Here is a 21,250-nt window from a genome sequence, read left to right on the forward strand (position 1 = left end):
AGCATATTTATCTGAAGGTACTCTATTAGTACAGATCTTGTATTTTCTTCAGAATTTATCAGTTCATTACTGTATTTCATCTTTTTGTGAAAAAAATATATCTTTAGTCAAAAGATCGATATTCTCACTTTTTTAACACTACCCTTTCCCATCCCATAAGCTGAGAGGTGAAGCTTTCCTCATTGGCTTGGGTTGAGTATGAAAATTTGAAATCTGAGACTGTTTTTAAAGAATTATAAATGCAATAAAACTATGAAACTATTTTCAATATTGTTGGTAATTCAGGATATTTAAGTGAATACTTCAGGGAATATACATGCACACCTATGGAATTATCAGATAACTAAAATTTTATCCAGCACTATGAGCTATTAAATATGTGAAAGCAATGTGAACTCAACATGAACTGCTGATGAGAGCTACATTGCTACAATGGCTTTGAAAAACTGTCACCATCTAATAAGCATATATCTCACATAAACCTGCAGCTATACTAGAATATATAAAAAAATTACTAAGACTATTTATGATAGTCAAATACATATATATAACACACATATGCACCAAAAGAAAAATGAATAGCTTACGTTGTAAAGAAAATTAATGATAACCAGTCAGTAATATATATGATTCTTGTTGCTGTTGTTTAGTCACTAAGCCATATTCAACTCTTTTAGACCCCATGGACAGTAGCCCACTAGGCTCCTCTGTCCATGCCATTTCCGAGGCAAGACTGGGGTGGGCTGCCAGTTTCGTCTCCAAGAGATCTTCCTGACCCAGGGATCGAACCCATGTCTCTTGCATTGACAGGCAGATTCTTTACCACTCTGCACTGAGCCACTCTGCCTGCTAATGTGTATGATTCTTACAGGTATGATGTTAATTAAAGGAAGCATAACACAAAATAAGATATACAATTGTTTCATTTACATAAAATTCACAAATATATAAAACTGTATTATTTTACTACATGAGTAAAATTTTAAAGGAAAGTGAGGAAGTGATTCTCATAAAGTTCTAATAATCTTAGGGATAGGGAGATGATTACTAAAGGAAACAGTGCATTTTCAAAGTGCTTAAAATGTTCTATGTCTCCATACCAGGGGTGGCTACTCAGCTTATCACTTTATTATTATTAATTATAGTGTATTTCATGTATCACGTATTTCTCCATATTTTTGTTATATTTTACAATTTTAAAATGTTCTTAAAAATTCAGCCTTGATCACTGTTATTGGTTAAACAGTGGTTCCCCCAAAACATGTCCACCCAGAAGCCCATAATGTGGTCTTATTTGGAAGATGGGATTTTGTAAATGTAACTAAGATAAGGATCTTGACAGAAAATCACCCTGGATGAGGATGGGTCCTAAGACCAATGAGAAATGTCTTTATAAGAAACAAAAAAAGGAAAAGAGACACAAACACAGTGAAGGTGACCATGCAAAGTGGAGTTGCCAACCCCAGTTCTGTTGGCAAAAGCCAAGGAAAATTGTGAGCCACTAGAAGCTAGAAAAGGTCAGAAGGATTCTTCCCTGGAGCCTTCAGAAGGAGTCAACACCTTGACTTTGGACTTATGGCCTTCACAACTGTTGAGAAAACAAATTTTTGTTATTTTAAGCTACTAAATTTGTGGTCATTTGTTACAGCAGCCCTAGCAAATGAATGCAGGCATTCTGTAGACAGTATTATAGAGTGAGTCCTATAGATCTGAGGCTGTGGAATTGGCCTTGGTTACAATTCTGAATCAAGCATTTACAAACCTTGGACAATTCATAGTACCTTTTACTTCTAGTTTTCCCATGTATAGAATGAGAATAACATTATCGACTGGAAAATGTTGCAGTAAAGGGAAAATTAAGTAATTTAAAAACCTTGATACACTGCTGCATATGAAGGGCCCAGATAATTACACACACTTATACCTTCTCCTCACAATGAGCTACAAATAATGAACTGTTCTTGAGGTAAGACCATCGTATGAGATGAATGTGTTAGATAACTGTTATGATACTATAAATTTAAATTAAATTAACTTGCCTTGGACTCATTTCAGGAACACCAAGCAGTTGGTCCCAGCAGAGGCTTAATTCCATGAAGTAAAGGTACTTCTCTAGTCTAGTTTACACCTCTGGTCTCTGTTACTTATTTATATTTGGACTTATTCTGCTAGTATACATCAGGTTTCCCTGGTGGCTCAGTGGTAAAGAAACTGCCTGCCAATGCAGAAGACCCAGGTTTGATCCCTGGTCCAGGAAGATTTCCTGGAGAAGGAAATGGCAACCCACTCCAGTATTCTTGGAGTGAATATTCTCCAGTATTCTGGAGAATCCCATGGACAGAGGAGTCTGGCAGACTATAGTCGGACACGATTTGGTGACTAAACAACAAGAACAAAATATACATCCGTCTTTCACTACTAGTCAGTGAGAAATGATACCAGAGAAACAGAAATAATCTCAATACATTCAAAGAATCAGGCTTTTAAGCTAAACTTTATACCATGAAAAATCCATTTAAATGAAGATTTTAGGGAGAAACAAACTGTTGGTCCTTCCCTAAGAAGAAACCACCCTTTTTTTTTTCTTCTTCTTCTATTCTGTACACTTATTTTAACATCTAGTGTAATAACATAGTTCTAAAGAATAAAACCATCTGACAATATAGTCACCAACTACACAGACATCTAGGGCACCTTCTTCATATAGACAAAATTAACTGCAAGAAAACATTACCATAGGGTTTCCCTGGTGGTTCAGACGGTAAAGAATCTGCCTACAATGAGGGAGACCTGGGTTCAATCCCTGGGTTGGGAAGATCCCCTGGAGGAGGGCATGGCAACCCACTCCATTATCCCTGCCTGGAGAATCCCCATAGACAGAGGAGCCTGGAGGGCTACAGTCCATGGGGTCACAGAGTTGGACATGACTGAGCACACACAAAACATTACCATAGTCATTATAAGTGAACTTTTATTTAAAATTTTAAATGATCGTATACAAAATAAAGCTAAATATATTGAAATGTAAAGCCCTCCCCTTTGAAGCAGTGTTTAAAAAGTTTTTCTCCACTGAAACCTTACAAATATACTGTCCTTTCTGACTAAAACCATCTATTAACCTTCACTGAGCTCCTTAACTTCTTTTTTTTAAAGAGAAAGTAGTAAGTTGGATGGCAGTTCAAAGTTGAGATGCTTCATAAATAAGATAGTAAGGTGGGTTGGGGTTATAAGTTGACATAGAGGCTTAGAGTAAAATTCTCAGCTTTGGAATTTAGCAACTCTGTGTCTCAGTTTAAGTTATTTAATCTTCCAGGCCTAAGTTAATTCACTTAAAAAATTAAGATGGTAATAACACCTATAGCAAATAGTGCATATAAAAGCATTCAGTTCAGTATCAACAGCATCACTTAATAAATATTAATTGGTCATCAGTCTTACCATGTCCTTCTTTTTTTTTTTAACTCACCTCTTTCTGAATTCACTTTAGTGTCCTCTCCCACAAAACCTAAACTTCTGGACTACTGTCCCTACCACTCTCACCTTTCAGGCAAGCTTCTTGAAGGATTGGTCTCTCTTTTTAGAGCCTCATCTGCCATTCATTGCTCAATCCACAAAAATCTGACTTAAAAATAAGGTTTTTAATATACATACTGTGATTCACACATATCCATATTTGCAAATGCAATCTATACGCCAGTGACTTAATTTAGGACTGTTAGATGCATACTCCATCCTCCATTCCCTCACTTTTATTTAAATATAGTAAGTTATTTTTAGCCTGCCATGATACCACACAGAATAAAGGACCACAAATACAATCAAATTGTGGTAAAAGAGATGAAAAAGGAATGTGTTGGAAGTTGACAAGGTCTTTTTCTAAGGGAGGAGGTATGCTATCCTCCTCTCTTCCTTTGTTTTACTACCAGAGACACCACTGTGATTAAGTGTCTACATCAGAAATTTTGGACCCTGTAGAGGACTGCACAACCTGGGATGGCAGAATAGAGATGCAGAAGGAGCCTCAATGACATTTTAGAACTCATTTCAGGCAATGTTGCCTTCCATCATGCTCTTCCACAAGATTGAAATAAATTTATTTAAGCACATGTGGTAAGAGAATATTACTGTTCTGTGCAGTTGGGTGAATCCAATCAATTCTATATATTTAAACCAGAAAGTGAAAGAGGAGAGTGAAAAAGTTAGCTTAAAGCTCAACATTCAGAAACTAAGATCATGGCATCTGGTCCCATCACTTCATGGCAAATAGATGGGGAAACAGTGAAAACAGTGGCAGACTTTATTTTGGGGCGCTTGAAAATCACTGCAGATGGTGACAGCAGCCATGAAATTAAAAGACACTTACTCCTTGGAAGAAAAGTTATGACCAATCTAAACAGCATATTAAAAAACAGAGACATTAATTTGCCAACAAAGGTCTGTCTAGTCAAAGCTTTGGTTTTTCCAGTAGTCATGTATGGATGTGAGAACTGGACTATAAAGAAAACTGAGCACCGAAGAATTGATGCTTTTGAACTGTGCAGTTGGAGAAGACTCTTGAGGTTCCCTTGGACTGCAAGAAGATCCAACCAGTCCATCCTAAAGGAAATCCATTCTGGGTGTTCATCGGAAGGACTGATGTTGAAGCTGAAACTCCAATACTGTGGCCACCTGATGCAAAGAGCTGACTCATTTGAAAAGACCCTGATGCTGAGAAAGATTGAGGGTGGGAGAAGGGGACAACAGAGGATGAGATGGTTGGATGGCATCACCGACTCAAAAGGCATGAGTTTGAGTAAACTCCGGGAGTTGGTGATGGACAGGGAGGCCTGGTGTGCTGCAGTCCATGGGGTCGCAAAGAGTCAGACACGACTGAGTGACTGAACTGAACTCAAGCCAGATCTCTCTGAGGAGCTCCAGTCCTATATATAGGTTGCTATTTAGTATTTCAAAAGAACCTCAAGGTTAATACATTTGAACATGTGTCTTCTCCAAACTTTTTGCTTATATTTCCTTTCTCAATTAACCATGCAAAGACCTGCCCACTTATTCAAAGTGTGCATAGTCAAAAGCGAAATTCCCCTGGCCCATTTGACTGTAAGAGATTAGAGGATTCTGCTCTATGAAAATTAGCCCAAAATAAATGATCTCTAGACACTGATATTTAAGAATCCCCAATTAAATGACTCTCCCTAACATAAGGGATGTGCTGCATTCTCATGCTGACCTTGCACACACAGCATCCAATCAACCCTTTTATTTTGAGCATTAAATCAACATTTTAATTCTGCATTTAAACTGACTGGATGAGCACCACACATAAATAATTCTCGAAATGAAAAGAGTGAATAAAATCAATAAAGAGAAAAGCAAAGGGAATTGGGGGATGATGCGATGATGATGAAAGAAAGCTCTCCATTGATAGTCACTGCAGAATGGAATAAGATGCTAAAGTTGGAAGTAAAAAAGAAGAAAGCAAGAAAGAAACTAGATTACCTGATTTACATGATGTATTTGTACTGAAAGAATTTTTGGCACTTCTGAGAATTTGGAGTGATAAGGATATACAAACTAAACACATAATAAGGCAAGTGATTAACTCCAGATAAAGTATCATATAAGAAACCAATTATATTCATAATATATAGTATTTAGCTCAGATAGAAATACTTACAAACACATATTAATGTAACGACTGAATAACATTTTAACCAAAAGTTATGATAAACCTCTAATGAAACAATGGAGGTAGAGAAAATGTGTTTTCATATGAATGAACAGACTGCTAAAAAAAAAAAAAAGCTTCTACTCTGGGACATTAATGGATACGTAGAATGTAAAACTGAGAAATCCATGAATAGAAATAGAAACAAGCCATTTAGATATATATGTACAAATACCAAAAGAAAAATCCTCTAAAGTTCAAATACTTGCCCCTGATGATTGGGTATCTTGAGTGAGGAGAATAGGAGCAGAAAAACTCAAATTTTTGCACAGTGTACTATTTGGTTAAGATGTATAGGTGGCTCAGACAGTAAAGAATCAGCCTGCTGTGCAGGTGACCCAAGTTTGATCCTTGGGCTGGGAAGGGAATAGCAACCCAGTCCAGCATTTTTGCCTGAGAATTCCATAGAAAGACGAGCCTGGCAGGCTAAAGTCCATGGGGTCGCAGAGAGTTGGACACAGCTGAGTCACTAACACATACACACATACACACGCTAATTCATTACAACTGAAAAAATTAAAAAATAGTTATTTTTAAGAAACTATAATAACTTGAAATATGTTATCTAAAAGACAACTATTTCTTAGGAAGATAAATGCTATAATTAATAAGTGAGTTGAAACTGTCATATCAAAGTGATTGAAAAATAATGCTTTGAACATTTTCAACTATTAAAACTTTGAAAACTGCTTGATCTTGAAGTATTTATACTTTTCCTCTCTAATTTTTTATGCTATCTATTTGCTTGGCATGCTTTTTTCCACTGTGCCAAAATAGTTCAATGTTAGATTCACATTTTCAGAAATTCTAAATTAATCAAATGTGAATTACTACATAATACATGCTAAACAGCAAAATTCCAAATGCTGGCAAAAATTCTGCCTTTGAATCAATCTCAACTGTAAAGGAGCAAAACTGAAAATAATCTCCATAAAAGTCCAATATTTTATGACAAAAACAAAAAAAATTCACTATAAGACCAAAAAATATCTTCAGTATCTATCTCCGCTGAGGTAAGAAACGCAAAACACGCTAACAAAATGTTCCCTCACTCTATCACTTATGCATTATCAAGAGATTTCAAATCTGCAATTTATATCCCTCCTGTCATGTGTTAATTTTAAAAACAGTTACTCTGCTTTTTTACTAGAGTGAAAGGGAAATGAAAACCTTTTCGCAACTGGCCTAGTATAATGCATTTGCAAAGGTGAAATCTTAAAGTGAAATGGAATGGGGCACAGGAAATCAAAAGAGTTTAAGGATGTAACTATAACCAGGGATTAAAAGGTCATTCATTTTTGCAAAAAATCAAAGCAGTCTCTGACGCATCTAATTAATGAATAAAATTCTTATTTCTTTTACAATAGACCTTTAAACTATTTCCACTCAGCAGTCTCGAAATGATTTCACTAGGAGGTACTGGAGTTACTGAGCTGAAATGGCAGCTGCTGTTTTTCTCGGTTTCCTTTATTTAGTAAAAGGACTGGTAACTTTACATTTGGTTTCCACACACTTCTCCACTGGCAACTCCCCTCTGTTTTGTCTCTCCCAAAAAAGTTTAATCTAATTTAGAGTATTCAAAGGGGAAAGAATTAACTTTTCTAAAAGTAATTAAAAGCATGATGCCTTTTATTCACTTGCTTCTAAATTAGGACTGCCCTTTCAAAGAAATATTAAGCTGAAACAGATAAAGTTCATCTTAGTAAATACTACAATTATCTAGGGAAGGAAGGATCTATATGTGAGACAAGCTCTTATACCTGTGGTTTAGCAATATCCACATGAAAAGAAGATTAAGCAGCTCTCAAACTGCATTTGAACTGTTCAGTAGATGTCAGCATATTAAATTCCTTACTCTTAAAGATCAACGAGATATATTTTCATATTTGAATACCTTCTTATCATAAAAATACATTCGGTGCCTTCCTGGTAACAAAACAGGATTGATATTGATCCTAGATTTGACCATAGATTTACAGGCTTCAACAAAATATTACTCAGAAGAAAAAATACACTCTGGAATTTTTTTTAGTGAGTCATTGTGGAGAACATAACGAAATCAAATAAAGTGGAGAGACATGAAAAAAGTAAAAAATGCTCTGATTCAATTAACTAAGGGCAAGCTCCCTTAGACTTTTCACAACTAAAGATTCTTCTGAGGATACAACTACGCTAATTAAATAGGTACCTTTGTGCTTCTTAATTACTTTCATCTCTCCCAGAAAGGTATTATATGAAATTTCACAACCATTCTACAGAAGCTAAAATACAATACTGAAAAAAACTAAAACACAGTTTCAACTCTATGGATGAAATTAAGTTAGAAACTAGACATCCACAGGTAAGTATGTATAAGATAATTCTACATATGCTGTAATAAAATAGAACTCATTGTGTGTAGGTGGAAGAGTGATTTACACATCAATATTTGAATGTTTAGAAGGATTAGAAATGCATTCACTAATTGCATTGCAAATCTATAAAGTGTAAGAAATTCTTTACAGAAAGAAAACAGGTTGTTGCAGCAAACCAGTAAGACAGAAATAATACAACTAAAAAAATAGAGTGAATAAAATATATAATGGTATAACTGATGCATTCATGTTTAAAAATAAAATCATCCCTACAAAGTAATTTTATTTACAAAAGAACCTTAAAAATTTCACAAACTACTTAAATATATCAATGTGAACAATTGTTATTAATAATGCAATTTGTTATTAACTCCATATAAAGGACTACAGAGCTGAAATAATTCTGAAATGTATTAAAATGTCTCTGTCTTATTAAGAGGAATATAGGCAACAACATGTAACATTTTCTCTGTCATCATTATGAATATCACATATGTAGCACCTAACTGAATTAATCCAGTTTGTGTCTCTGCTTCCAAACCTAGTGAGACTTCTATGTATGTCTTCACAATTATCCATTTCCCCTTTCCTATATACAGCTGTAATCCAGAAAGAACTAGTTATTCTCAAATTAGGTATCAAGACTAACCATATCACAGTTCCACTTTTCATACGAAAACATTTTTATCCAGGACTTTATAAGTATTTAGCACAATGTCCCAAACATAAAGGAGTTCATTTCATATTAATATTTTTTAATATGTGAGTACATGAATGTATGTAGTTAATAAGCAAATAAATAAGCAAGCGTGGGAGACAGGCATACTGATAAAATCAAACAATGAAATTTTAGCAAGAAAAAAACCATCCAGAGCACTACAAGCATGAGCATTTTATACTTACAGATTTTGTATGAACAGAGGACATAACTTGTTCTAAGACCACTGCTCGTCTAGGTACATACCTGAATGAATTGAGAGAAACCTTAGGAAACCTTATAGGCAACACACCCTATACTATTGGCAGACAGCACATTCTAGAAGAGTCTATCATATTGACATTTAGCTTGTTGATGCATTTTTCATTACAACTTGAAGGCAAGTCATATTTTTGTAAAGGTCAATGGAGGTAGGCACTTAAAGCACTCAAGTTTGACAAAGTTATTCATCATCAGTTTTTCTAGGAAACGTACTTGCTCAAATGACAGTCACTAGACATTGCTTTGCTTTTAATTTCCTTTGTTATTATTGTTTAACTATTCCCCATGGAAGATAAAGGTTTTGTTGAGGCAACCAAGAAATTCTTCTAAAGTCTCCTGCTGGGGACTTAATATCCTAAACCCAATTTTCCCCTCCACCAACACATCTTTAAATACTACCTTTTGTTGCTGGTGGGGGGAAAAAAAAGCAACTTTCAAAAAATTGAAACCTACTCTACATCCCATGTAGACATCCCTTTATTTTTAAAACCTCCTCGTCATTAAATGACAGAGTTGTTTTAGTGGTTCTCCCCCTAATTTAGTGTTAGGGGCAAATTGCCTAGTGGGAAAACATTCAATTTAGTGGGTAATGAGAAATCTACTTTAAAGCAACTCCTAAAGGAAACCTTAGAAAAGAACATCTCAAGTTGTGTTTGTTTTCTCTTGTCATGACAAAACAACCATAGCCAGTTACTAAGAACTCAATCTATTTCATGTCTGAGTTCTATTACCCTCACAAATTTGAGAAGGAAAAATTGATCTCCTTAATTTTAAATTAAGAGATACTCTTAACTTGTTCTTCTTTTCCTATTCTCCATGGCACTTTTCACTTTCCAACATACTGGTTTATTTATTTATTACACACACACACACACACACACAAAAGCAGTTGCGAACACCTGTCTATTTTATTCATAATGTATTCCAAACACCCTAGTACATCATGGTGGTGGTGAGTTGCCAAGTAGTATCCGACTCTTTGCGACCCCATGGACTGTAGCCGCCAGGCTCCTCTGTCCGTGGGGAATTCCAGCCAAGAATACTGGAGTGGGTTTCTATTTCCTTCCCCAGGGGATCTTCCTGGACCAGGGATCAAAACCGCATCTCCTGCACTGGCAGGCGATTCTTCACCACTGAGCCACCAGAGAAGCCCCGAGTACACAGTAGGTGCTCCATATGTATTTCCTGAATGAATAAATGAATTAATCAACCAACCAAAATGTTTTGCCATTTTTCATTTCAAATTCAAGTCATATGGCACATTACATGCTATTAACTTTGGAAGGACCCTATATTTGATAAATTTGAGTTCACAAAAGAAAAGATCTAAAATCTAGATTATAATACAGCTCTATGTAAGCACTATGTAAAGAAACAACCTAAAGAAATGATCTTTTTGTTTTGTCTTAGGCTCTAGCTAAATATGCAAAATAAGTCAGCTGTACTTATATTGCAATATCTGCATCTTAAAGATATTTATTTATTTTTTATTAAACCTAAGCATCAATAGTGAGAAGGATTGAGATCTCAACCAAAACTTTCTTAGGGAGACATATCCAGTGGGACTAGGTTAGCACTAAGCATATCTGTTTCAAGTGAAAAGATACTCGTACTTAACTTGCTATTTCACTCAGAAGCTATCCAGGAAAGTAACTTAATCAAAAACAGGCAAGACAAAACCTGGGGCCCATTTCATTTCTCCAGCCCAAAAAGGAGACTATGGGTTCACCTCCTATTTTAGCAGATGTTCATGCCTTCATTTTATTTTAAAAATGAACTTAACTCAATACATTTAGCCAACGTCTCCTTGGGTTTCTAGAGGTTTGTTTCTGTTTCAAACTCCAAATGCCTAAGAGCACTCAGACTTCAGAATGCTGGAGAACTTACACCTCATCAAAAAAACAATAAATTTCATTGGAAAGTACTTTGAAAATACTCAAGTTTAGAGAATTTATCTTACTGACTTGGAAAAGGGCAGGGAAAAAAAATTTGAAGAAACAGTTTCTGAATTTCTTTGTCTGATTATTTCATTTTGTAATTCATCATGCTTATACATCAGCTTGAGAGAACCAAATGATCCTAAAACAACTGGCCAGCAGTAAAGTGAGCATTTGCAAGTAAGCACATCTTCTTGAAAATTATAAGCTACATATGGGCCAATAATTGCACAGTAATTGAGTGCATTAAGATAAACAAATTGTGGCAGAGAGGACAAAGCCAACAAACAAATAGGAAATACTGGAGAAAACATAAATCCAAAGTTAGGATTGCTTACTTCTCCATGTAGTAGTGTGTAATGTCAACCCTACACTGATAATTACTGTCTTGATCCTGGGTAAGTATCCCATCTACTCAGCTCTCAATGTTCTTCTCTATACATGAACAATTTGAATTAGATAAAAAGATTTTAGTTTAAAAGGGAAAGGGGTGTGGTATTTCACAAAGTTCAGTAAGTAAATTAAAACAACAGGAAAACTGCAAGACACCAGGTCAGACCTGCTTACCTCTTAGGCTCTCAATTCCACTATCCCTGCCCTCCCCCTGCCACTCCTACCCCATCTGTCTGTGGGTAACTTTCAGGAAACCCTAGATGCACTTTGTGAAAATCTCTGAAAGAAATGGTTTCAATGGACGGCTAACTTTCTTATTCTCCATGAGGTGCCACAGTATGGCTGTAGATCATCAATTTAAGCTTATTCTGTTTTGCTACATCATTCATAATTGTATTATTGTTCTCATGAATATAATGCATTTAGAGTGGATAGCAGGCATAAAGAATAGCAATTGTGTACTTAACATGCTCAAAGATAGCTATCCCACCTCAGGACAGTAAATCAAGAAAGTATTGCATTTTTACAACTTAGCAATCAAATCGTATTTGCCTATAACTTTTATAACAGAAAATGTAAAGAGACAATAAAAATTTATCTGTCTTTGGTTTGATATATAATTCTGAAAAATGCTTTCAGCATTAAAATTCTGATTTTAATATTAAATCAACTGCTAGGTGAATATTATACTCTTTCTAGTGTATCTTTATTTGATAACATTAAAAATAAACTTCTTAAAAATGTTTCAGAATAAACCTGATACTTAAAACACTTTTTTTTTAATCTAATGGAGTTTATTTCATGCTCTTATAGTGACAAAAAAAAGGAAGGAGGGGTTTAAAATGGGGCTAAAGAGACAAAAAGCTAAAAAATAAATTTGTTAACCAACTGAAATATCTTCTATATACGTGCAATAAAACATGGAATTTAGCTGTGTATACTGCCACCTATAATTCACCAAACTATAACACATTTCTCTCAAATAAAAGAAGGAAATGCACAAATGCTCTTGAACACAAGAAAAATTCTGCAGTGACTATGTGACCATCAGCAATTTAAGACAACACCATATTAAAATAATGTCCTTAAATGCCATAGCCTTTTTTTCTCTATCCATTTTATTCTTAATTATTACAGTTGAAATAAAACTCTAACAGTAATAACATTTCTGCCTTTACATCTAAGACTCATCTTCATATGTGGGCAAAATTTAAGAGCATAGAAATAAAAAGAAGAATTCCTATTACAATTTCCATCTATGAATCAGATCTCATGTTCCCATGCATGTATATCCTTATTTTAAACACAAAAACATTACATAGTTATGAGAATGCCAGCTAAATCCAAACTACTCACTTAAGGAGGAAGAAGAGCAGGTTTTCAGAGGGGCCTTTATTTTTAAATTGTAATTAAAATGTCCCATCTCAACAGAGCTTATTTCATAAGTGTTATTAAAAAGAATCATGGTAAAGAATAGATCTTTAAAATAAATAAATCATATGTTCTAGGATGATATCTACTCATTCCTGCCTTTCCGAGATAAACACAGTCTTAAATTATTTCAGTTCTATTGACAGAAGAAATATAGTTAATCTGACAAGGAATAATACACTAAAATACAAATAAATGAAGAAACAGAAACTTTTAGAAAAATACAAATGTGAATTCAGTAAGAAATAACCATACAACAACCAGTAACTTAGTTTTTTCTATCAGAAGAAATTGTCAAAACTATCTATGCATGTTAGAAGCATTCTCAGCATTAGGAATCTGAAAAACAGGTCATTAAGGATTCTCCCACTGAGAGAGGGCTTCCCAGGTGGCCTAGTGGTAAAGTATCTGCCTGCCAATGCAGAAGACACAGGAGACACCAGTTAGATCCCTGGATTTCTGGATTGGGAAGATCCCCTGGAGAAGGAAATGGCAACCCACTCAAATATTCCTGTCTGGAGAATCCCATGGACAGAGGAGCCTGGTGAGCTCCAGTCCATGTTGTCGAAGAGTCAAACACGATGAGCACACAACTGGAAGAAGCCTCTTCCTAGAGTTTCTAGAACCTCAGTATCAAAAACTGGGATTTTTTTTTTTTTTTTTTTATCCAGCTAGTGAAGAATATATATAAAGGTTAACAGTCCTAATTCCTTCTCTTTCCAACGTCAAAAGGGACCCACCATGCTGTTAACAGACATGTCTGACCTGTGAATCCTTGAATTCCCCTTCCAGAATCTGCCTGTGTTGTGACCATCAGCAGTTCCGGTGAAGACAGGCTACTGAGCAGCAGCTTCCAGCAAAGGATGACATCTCTGCTCTAGGAGCGCTTCCTGCTTCTGCTGTCCCTTAGATACTGAGGTTTCTTTTGTCTTTGTTTTTGTTTTTTCTTTTCTGCTTTCTGGAATAAATTTGAACAACAGGACATTAAACACTTTTAAGAAACTTAACTGGAGGGATGTAAATCCTCTATATGTGAACGGTGGTTTTCAATTCTAAATGAAAAAGCGGTATAAAAAGGATCACCTCACCAACTTCCCTCAGGAAAACAAAACTTGGGTACTGCGAGACTGAGTTCCCGTAAATGCATGATTTACATAAGACAGAAACTGACCAATGAACAGCTGCCATCAATCCTGCTCAAGCCAATGAACTTACCGCTTGGACTGCGGCTGGGCTCCCGCTGCGGACTCTCTACAGACTTGAGCCTGGGTTGGTGCAGTTGGCATTTCCCAATTATAATTCTTCTGCTGTTCTGGAATGAACTCAATTTCTGGTAATTCAAGCTTGACTCAGTTTACTTCATTATTCAGGCTGATAGATACTACTGTAGATCTAGTTATTCCGTGGTTTTATATTTGAATTAATGCTCAAATCCACCCGGAGTTCATTTTTGTATATTGCATAAGATGAAAAAGTCAATCTTTCCGTTCATCACAGACATGGAACTTTTCCATTGTAAATCAAGCAAACATATAGTATCCTCCAACTCTGATCCATCCTGTTTCACTGATACATTTTTATATTTTCTTATATGGAAAAATACAGTTGTATCTACTGTGCCCTTTTTCTTTCTTATGTGTGTGTACTTTATATTTACACTTAAACCCTTTCATTCTGGTCAGCTAATCCTGGTTTTATTAGCCTGTGAAAAACCTCTCAGATTATTCTTAATCCTTCATGTATAAAATAATTCTGACCTAATTACAGAATTGTTTCTAAAGTCCATCATATCTAAGCCATAAACAATACAGGTCTGTCAGTTATGAAAAAGGAAACTGGGGAATAAGAAAAGGAAAAAAAATACACATACTATGGTAATCAACAGTTCTTTTTGGAACTGACATCCCTTCATTTGAAGAGACTTGAAGAACAGAAGCTAAAAGCAAGACAGTGTCCTCTCTGACTTAAAATTCAGGACATTCATTGCTTTGAATCTAGCAAGTCAATCACCCTTTCTTTTAAACTTAACTCCAAAACATTTATAAATTATAATATCTCCTGATTCTACCTATGGCAGCAAATGTCCTCCTATCTCAGTCATATTTACTTTTAACATCTTAACATTCTAATCCTGGGGGACTGCTTCTTAGCTTGCCATTCTGACCTTATAAAAACAATAAAACAATTCAGAATACTAGCCATTGTACTTATTCTAGTTATAGTTATACAGTCAACATAGTAGATACGAAATAAGATGAAAACTAGAAAACAAAGAACATTGTAAGTTGATAACATCACTTTTGAGTAGTAGCAGTTCTGAGAGAGAAGGAATGCATTTCATGAGTTGTAAATGAGAGATCAAATGTTTTGAACACACTTGTACAGTGAATTTTCCATTTTAATTTGGGTTTCTTCTGAAATAACCCACTTCAAAGACCTTTCTCAAATACAGATGATTAAGAATATAGCCTGTGGAATTGAGTATAACATCTTAGATATATTTTAAAGATGAATAAAGTGGAAAGTTAAAACGTCAAGCATTCATTCATTTAGTCAGCACATCTTTATTAAGCATTGGTAATGCAGCCAACAACACTATCAAAAGTGGGACCGTTCAGCTGAGTGTTTGTTAGCTTCCTTGGGCTTATGCAACACATTTCTCCCTTATTCACCTAGCAGAATGAAAATATGTTTTTGTTAAATTAGATACTTGGTTAGGTAGTCTAACCAGACAAGGTTTTTAAAGTATTTTGAGAAAAGCAGCCATCATCACGTCACTATTAAATTACAAGCAGCAGCCAGGATTCTCAAATATATATGCTAATGAATAAGCAATAATATTAGGTTTTATTATAATTCTAAGGCTGAGCACTGGCTATTAGCCCAATCCATACCAAAAGCATTACTCAAGTGTGAAAGCTAAATGAGGCTCTCACCCAACTCTGCTGACCTTAAATTTGGCCAAATTCTTGTGGGTGGGGATAAGGAGGAATAAATCCAATGAAACAAAATTGAAGCTGCCTTGAGATTCATGGGGTCGCAAAGAGTCAGACACTACTGAGCGACTGAACTGAACTGAACTGGCATCATAGATGTAAGTAACTGGGTCCAAAGTCAGGATGTTGGCCTCAAATTGAAAAGCTCAATTTGCTGTTTTTATGATCTCCATAGAAAAGCTTTTTGCTATCACTATTTTCACTTCTTTACTGTGCAAGTCCCTCTCACCTGCTTTAGATATGTTTTTTCGGCTAATCTGTATAGTACTGCTGCCTTTAAAATCATAACACAAACTGCCCTTTTCTATAAATCTTTGCTTAATTGTTTTTATTCTAGTCTTTTCTATATTTCCCATGCACTCAGCATTCATAGTCATTAGATGTTTAAATGTATTTTTATGCCATTTAATGAATTTATCTAAACATTTTATATGCATTCTTTATTTATCAAATAGATGAGGAATCCTGGAGAAATATATCCATGATTTACATTTATTTTCTATTCTTTAGGTATTCATATGGCTCTACTCCTATCACACCAGCACCAATGCATTTTTTTTCTAAAAGTATAATGAGTTACTAAGGAGAATACTAATAACAGCAATGCTAGACACAGATATAGCAAAAGAGGAGAATGATAAAGAGAAAGGCTTGAGGCTCAAAACTGGTCATTCTAATAAATTCATTCTATCTTAAGTGATTTTTAGCAATTTGTTTTTAATCTGGAGAATTTTTGTACCCATTGACATGATATCAGTTCAGTTCAGTTCAGTCGCTCACATGACTATAGTAGTATATACTGTATTAAGGAATTAGAGGGAAAATAGTGACTATATCAAATTAGAGTTTTTTAATCCTAAAATGTGGACTTTCTGGTGGCTCAGACAGTAAAGAATCTGCCCGCAATGCAGGAGACATCCTCAGTCTGGAGGATTCCCTACAGAACGGTATAGCAACCCATTCCAGTATTCTTGCCTGGAAAATCCCATGGACAGAGGAGCCTGGCAGGGTACAGTCCATGGGGTCACAAAGAGTCAGACACGACTGAGCAACAAACACTTTCACACAATCCTAAAATGTTGATAATTATAGAATTAAAACAACAGTATTTTATAATGAAACACCATGTTTTCATTTAAATGATTTTCCGAATCTACACGTATGTTTTTATCATATAAACTAAAACATATAGAAAATTCAAACTTATCTAGAAGAAAATTAAAGTGTTAAAACAACGCGATTATGAAGAGAAGCTCATTGATTTTTTATATTTTGATGTTTAATTAACATTTAGCTAGTTTGATCTTCACTTACGATTTGTGTTCTCTTTAAAATTATAATATCCTGCAAAATAAGGACAATGTAAAATTGTCCTCAAAGTAAATACTTTAGTATGGATTCCATGAAGAACAAAAAACACCAAGAAAATCAATATTAATTATTCTCAATAAATATTTAAGGACTATCTCATTCAAAACATCCTTGCTATAATATTAATTAACATTTATTAAAAGTCTACTATGGGCTAAGAGTTTTACATATTATCATTTCAATTTAAGCCTCACAATGACTTAACAAGGTCAATTTTTGTCATATTTTAACAGATGTTTAGGATGTTTAACACACTTTGATAATGTTTCAAAGGAGTTAAGTAATTTGACCAAGCTCAGATATTTGCAGAAGCAGGGATTTGAGCCCAATTTGGTTTAATTCTTCATAATTTACTGTATCATCACCCACCACAGTTAGGTGCCTTCAGAAATAAGTAACATATAGAACCTTTCTTAGAGGGCCTACATTACACATACTCTGAGTTATTGGGCACATTTCTAAAAGAAATATGATATTTTTCTTCTATCAGTACTTATTACCAAAATAATAATACATATTTTATACTTACAGTAAGTAAATAAGACTCCATCATCTTCTTCCTTTGGTGATTTCTTCCTATATTTAAAATTGTTTTTAAGTCATTTCCTTTCATTTCCTGCAGGCACAGATTATCAAATAAATTTCATTGTTTGATTTTCAGAAATTTCAAATTTAAACAGTCTTTTTGGAGTAACATTGAAGAAATGAATATGAAAATGATGGTTGAAATTTTGCTTAACAAAACACTCTTTCCCTTTTAAAAATCAATTCACAGATACATACAAAAAAAAAGAATATTTGTGCTGTGTAAAATGGGTACATGTCTTAGTTCTTCCTAGCTTTTAACAATCTCTAATAAACTAAGTGAACAAGCCAGTACTTCTTGGACCATTGATCAACTTAGTATATGTTTCAGGAATGGATGAAGTAGAAGTGCCTTCCTTTTGGATATGGTTGTATTATCAGTTTCTATTTTCAGTCACTAAAATCCATGATTCCCATGCCACACACTTCAAATGTGAGAAAGAGATGGATGCTTCATAACCTCACTTGTAAGAAAATGTATTCAAGTTTTGGTCTCCTAATAAATCTCAAAAAATAAAAGCCTCCTCAAATATGTTTATGAACTTCTCCTTGGCTCAACTCAGTGAAGTACTAGCCATTTTGACTGGTCTAAAATCAGTACTTCTATTTTACAAAATCTGGATTAAAGATGAACTTTAAAGATTGAACTCCATCTTTAATCTGTAAATTAATTCATTTTTTGTTTTACCTCCAAAGTAAATCCAATCAGATAGACCAGAGGAACATCATAGTGGAACCTCAACCTGAGAGCATCAGAAGGCCTGGATTTGAATTTTGTGCTAATCTGCTGAGTTACTTAAATGCTGAACATCCTGAGTATCATTTATCTATAATGTTGGGATGATATTACTTGTAGACATGGGCGAAAATACTACAACTTATCTAAGAATGCTTGACATATACTGGCTGTTTAAAAACCACTTTGACCTAAAAAACAAAAACAAAAACAAGAAATTGCAATCAAATAAAGCATTTTACAGTATCGCATAGACAAGCCTATTTAAATAAGACATCATGGAAATCAGGTTTCTTATAGAAAGAATTATAGTAACCAGCCAAACTGAAAAAGATACTTTTCTTAAACTGAAATATCTGTTCTACTATTTGGTCTGTTTACTATTATAATTCTAATTACCAATGTAATTCTCACTCTACATGTGATAGTGTCTCTGTGGTGCCTGTCTCCAGTAACATTTTCAAATCCTTTAGAAAAGAATACTATGACTTGTAACCCTAATTACAATTTGAGTAATCTCATTCTGTATTCATAAAAATCAAGGGGCTTCCCCTTGATGAAAACAATTAATACTTGCCAGGCAAACACTAGTATTTTGCTGACTGTATCAGTGTCAAAAAAGAAGCAAACTCACTGGGGAAGAAAACAGAATCCTAGACATCTTTTCTCCTACTCATATAAACTTAATCAGGGCTTGCAATTAAATTTTTGAAATTGTTCTATATCATCCTTAATGTTTAAAGCTTCATTTCTACCTCTGGGCCCCATCAGTAAGTAAAACCCACATATCATCCCTGTTAGCTGGTTTTTTAAAATGTGATGTCTTATAGTTTTATTTACAATCCTAATCACATCATTGATTTCAGTAATCTTCAGTAAGAGTAATTATTACTGCTGTCAAAAGCAGAGGCTTGGATTCAAGTTTTTTCTTTTCCTTTTAAAAAAAAATAAACCTGGATAATTAAGATAAAGCTTAATAATGTGACTCTAGAGGAAACTCATTTCCTATGATTGACTGTGTAATACAGCAAAGATAATGTCTTCACTTAAACTTCTACACATACCCCAAAATACTTATATGAGCCACAAATGTTTAAAAAAATGCTAGGAGTAGTCACTCATCATAACACAGAAGTAACTAATTTTCTTTTTCATATAGGCACCCCCACCAAATTCTATCTGATTGAGTATTTTTCTGTAATTTAAGACAACAATAAATCTATCTTGTCTACTTAATGCCCCCCAAACTAAGGCACATGACACTTTTACTAACTGAGGTGTGTCTTAAGGACACTAAGAAAAATTTAAAAATAAACAACAGGATAAACCAATATAAAGAGATGAGACATTTTGAAGAAATCAGATTTTTCAATATCTAAGGCAATTTTTTATAGAAGGATAAGATGAGGTAATGCATTTTGATTTTCAGAAGAACAGGTCATGATGTAATAAAGATTGTCATTCCATATCAGATCTCTTTATTTACATTCTGAAAGAAGGTGTGGAGCAAAGCATAAGTTTCCAAAGGTTTACCTATTTTTCACTAGAAGACACAGTATGTGAAGGAGCTGACAAGTATGTGAGTGTACTCAATGTTGATCACCCACCCCATACTCAGGAAATATATTTGGAAACAGTATCAAACACTATTGCCTGATTTTAAAATACTCCTGGACTTCTTACTGATCAATACCTCTTAGAGAAAGGATAAGAGTATAGCATCTGAACTGAAACAGTATTATTAGAAAATGATATTTTGAGCATTAGGATATATAATTCATGTTGCTTTCATTTGCTCAGACTATTGTAAAAAATCCATAAATCATTTTCTTGTTCATGTATTGCTTAAGTGCAATTTGTCATTTTGCATTAAAGGGCTGCTTCAGCTCATCAGTGCTTTTAATTCACTGTTTAGAGTTTAACAAAATGCTGGCCCTGTCTGATAACGGAAAAGACACTGAAATGTGAATCCCCATCAATATTAACAAGGTTAAACAAAATGGAGAAAACGTTTCTACATTGAATATCAAGTAACATTTAATAGCTAGTATTCTCAGCCCCCCAAACAGGTTGGTTTGGTCTCCATTGGGTTCCAAGCATTAGAACACAGTAACTAAAGAGTTACCTGAATGCTTATAACATATAGCATGTATATGCTATAAATCTTTTCCAGCCAACTCTCATCAACACTCACTCTCCTGGAATGAACCAAAACAAACAGTATGGCATTGGTTCCAAAGCCTTGCCTTCACACCTCTGAAGTTAGGTTACACTGCTACAAATAAACGGATTTCATGGTTACCCATAAGAGCTGCCATACAGTCCAGATCCTTTGCGTTTGCTCTCTGCACTGTGCTTGCTGGGAGTAATATAAGTGCAGTGAACCACCCAGCTCAACCCTGGCAGGGGTTTGGCATTTGAAAGCCTCCTTATTGACAATTTAAATTTTATTTCTTCTATTTCTTTAAAAAAAAATTCTCTCAAAGCTCTGGGCACACTGCAATAATAAGAGGATTTAGAAACAAATTGCTTTCAAGTCAAGTTAAATCACTGCAAACACTCATTCATCCAAATGCTAGTTAACAAACTTGTTTCCCTTCCGCCTTTCCCTGAAAAGGGCAGGGAGGAAAGCAGCCCCGTTAGTTTCAAAGTTTGTAACTACTGTGTACAGAAAACGTGACTGTGAGATTCTTAGCGCCCACCCTCGCCTGCTGCCCTTAGAGGACAATGAAATTAACAAGGATGG

This window comes from Bubalus bubalis, chromosome 17 (genome assembly GCF_019923935.1).
Source record: "Bubalus bubalis isolate 160015118507 breed Murrah chromosome 17, NDDB_SH_1, whole genome shotgun sequence".
NCBI classification, from domain to species: domain Eukaryota; kingdom Metazoa; phylum Chordata; class Mammalia; order Artiodactyla; family Bovidae; genus Bubalus; species Bubalus bubalis.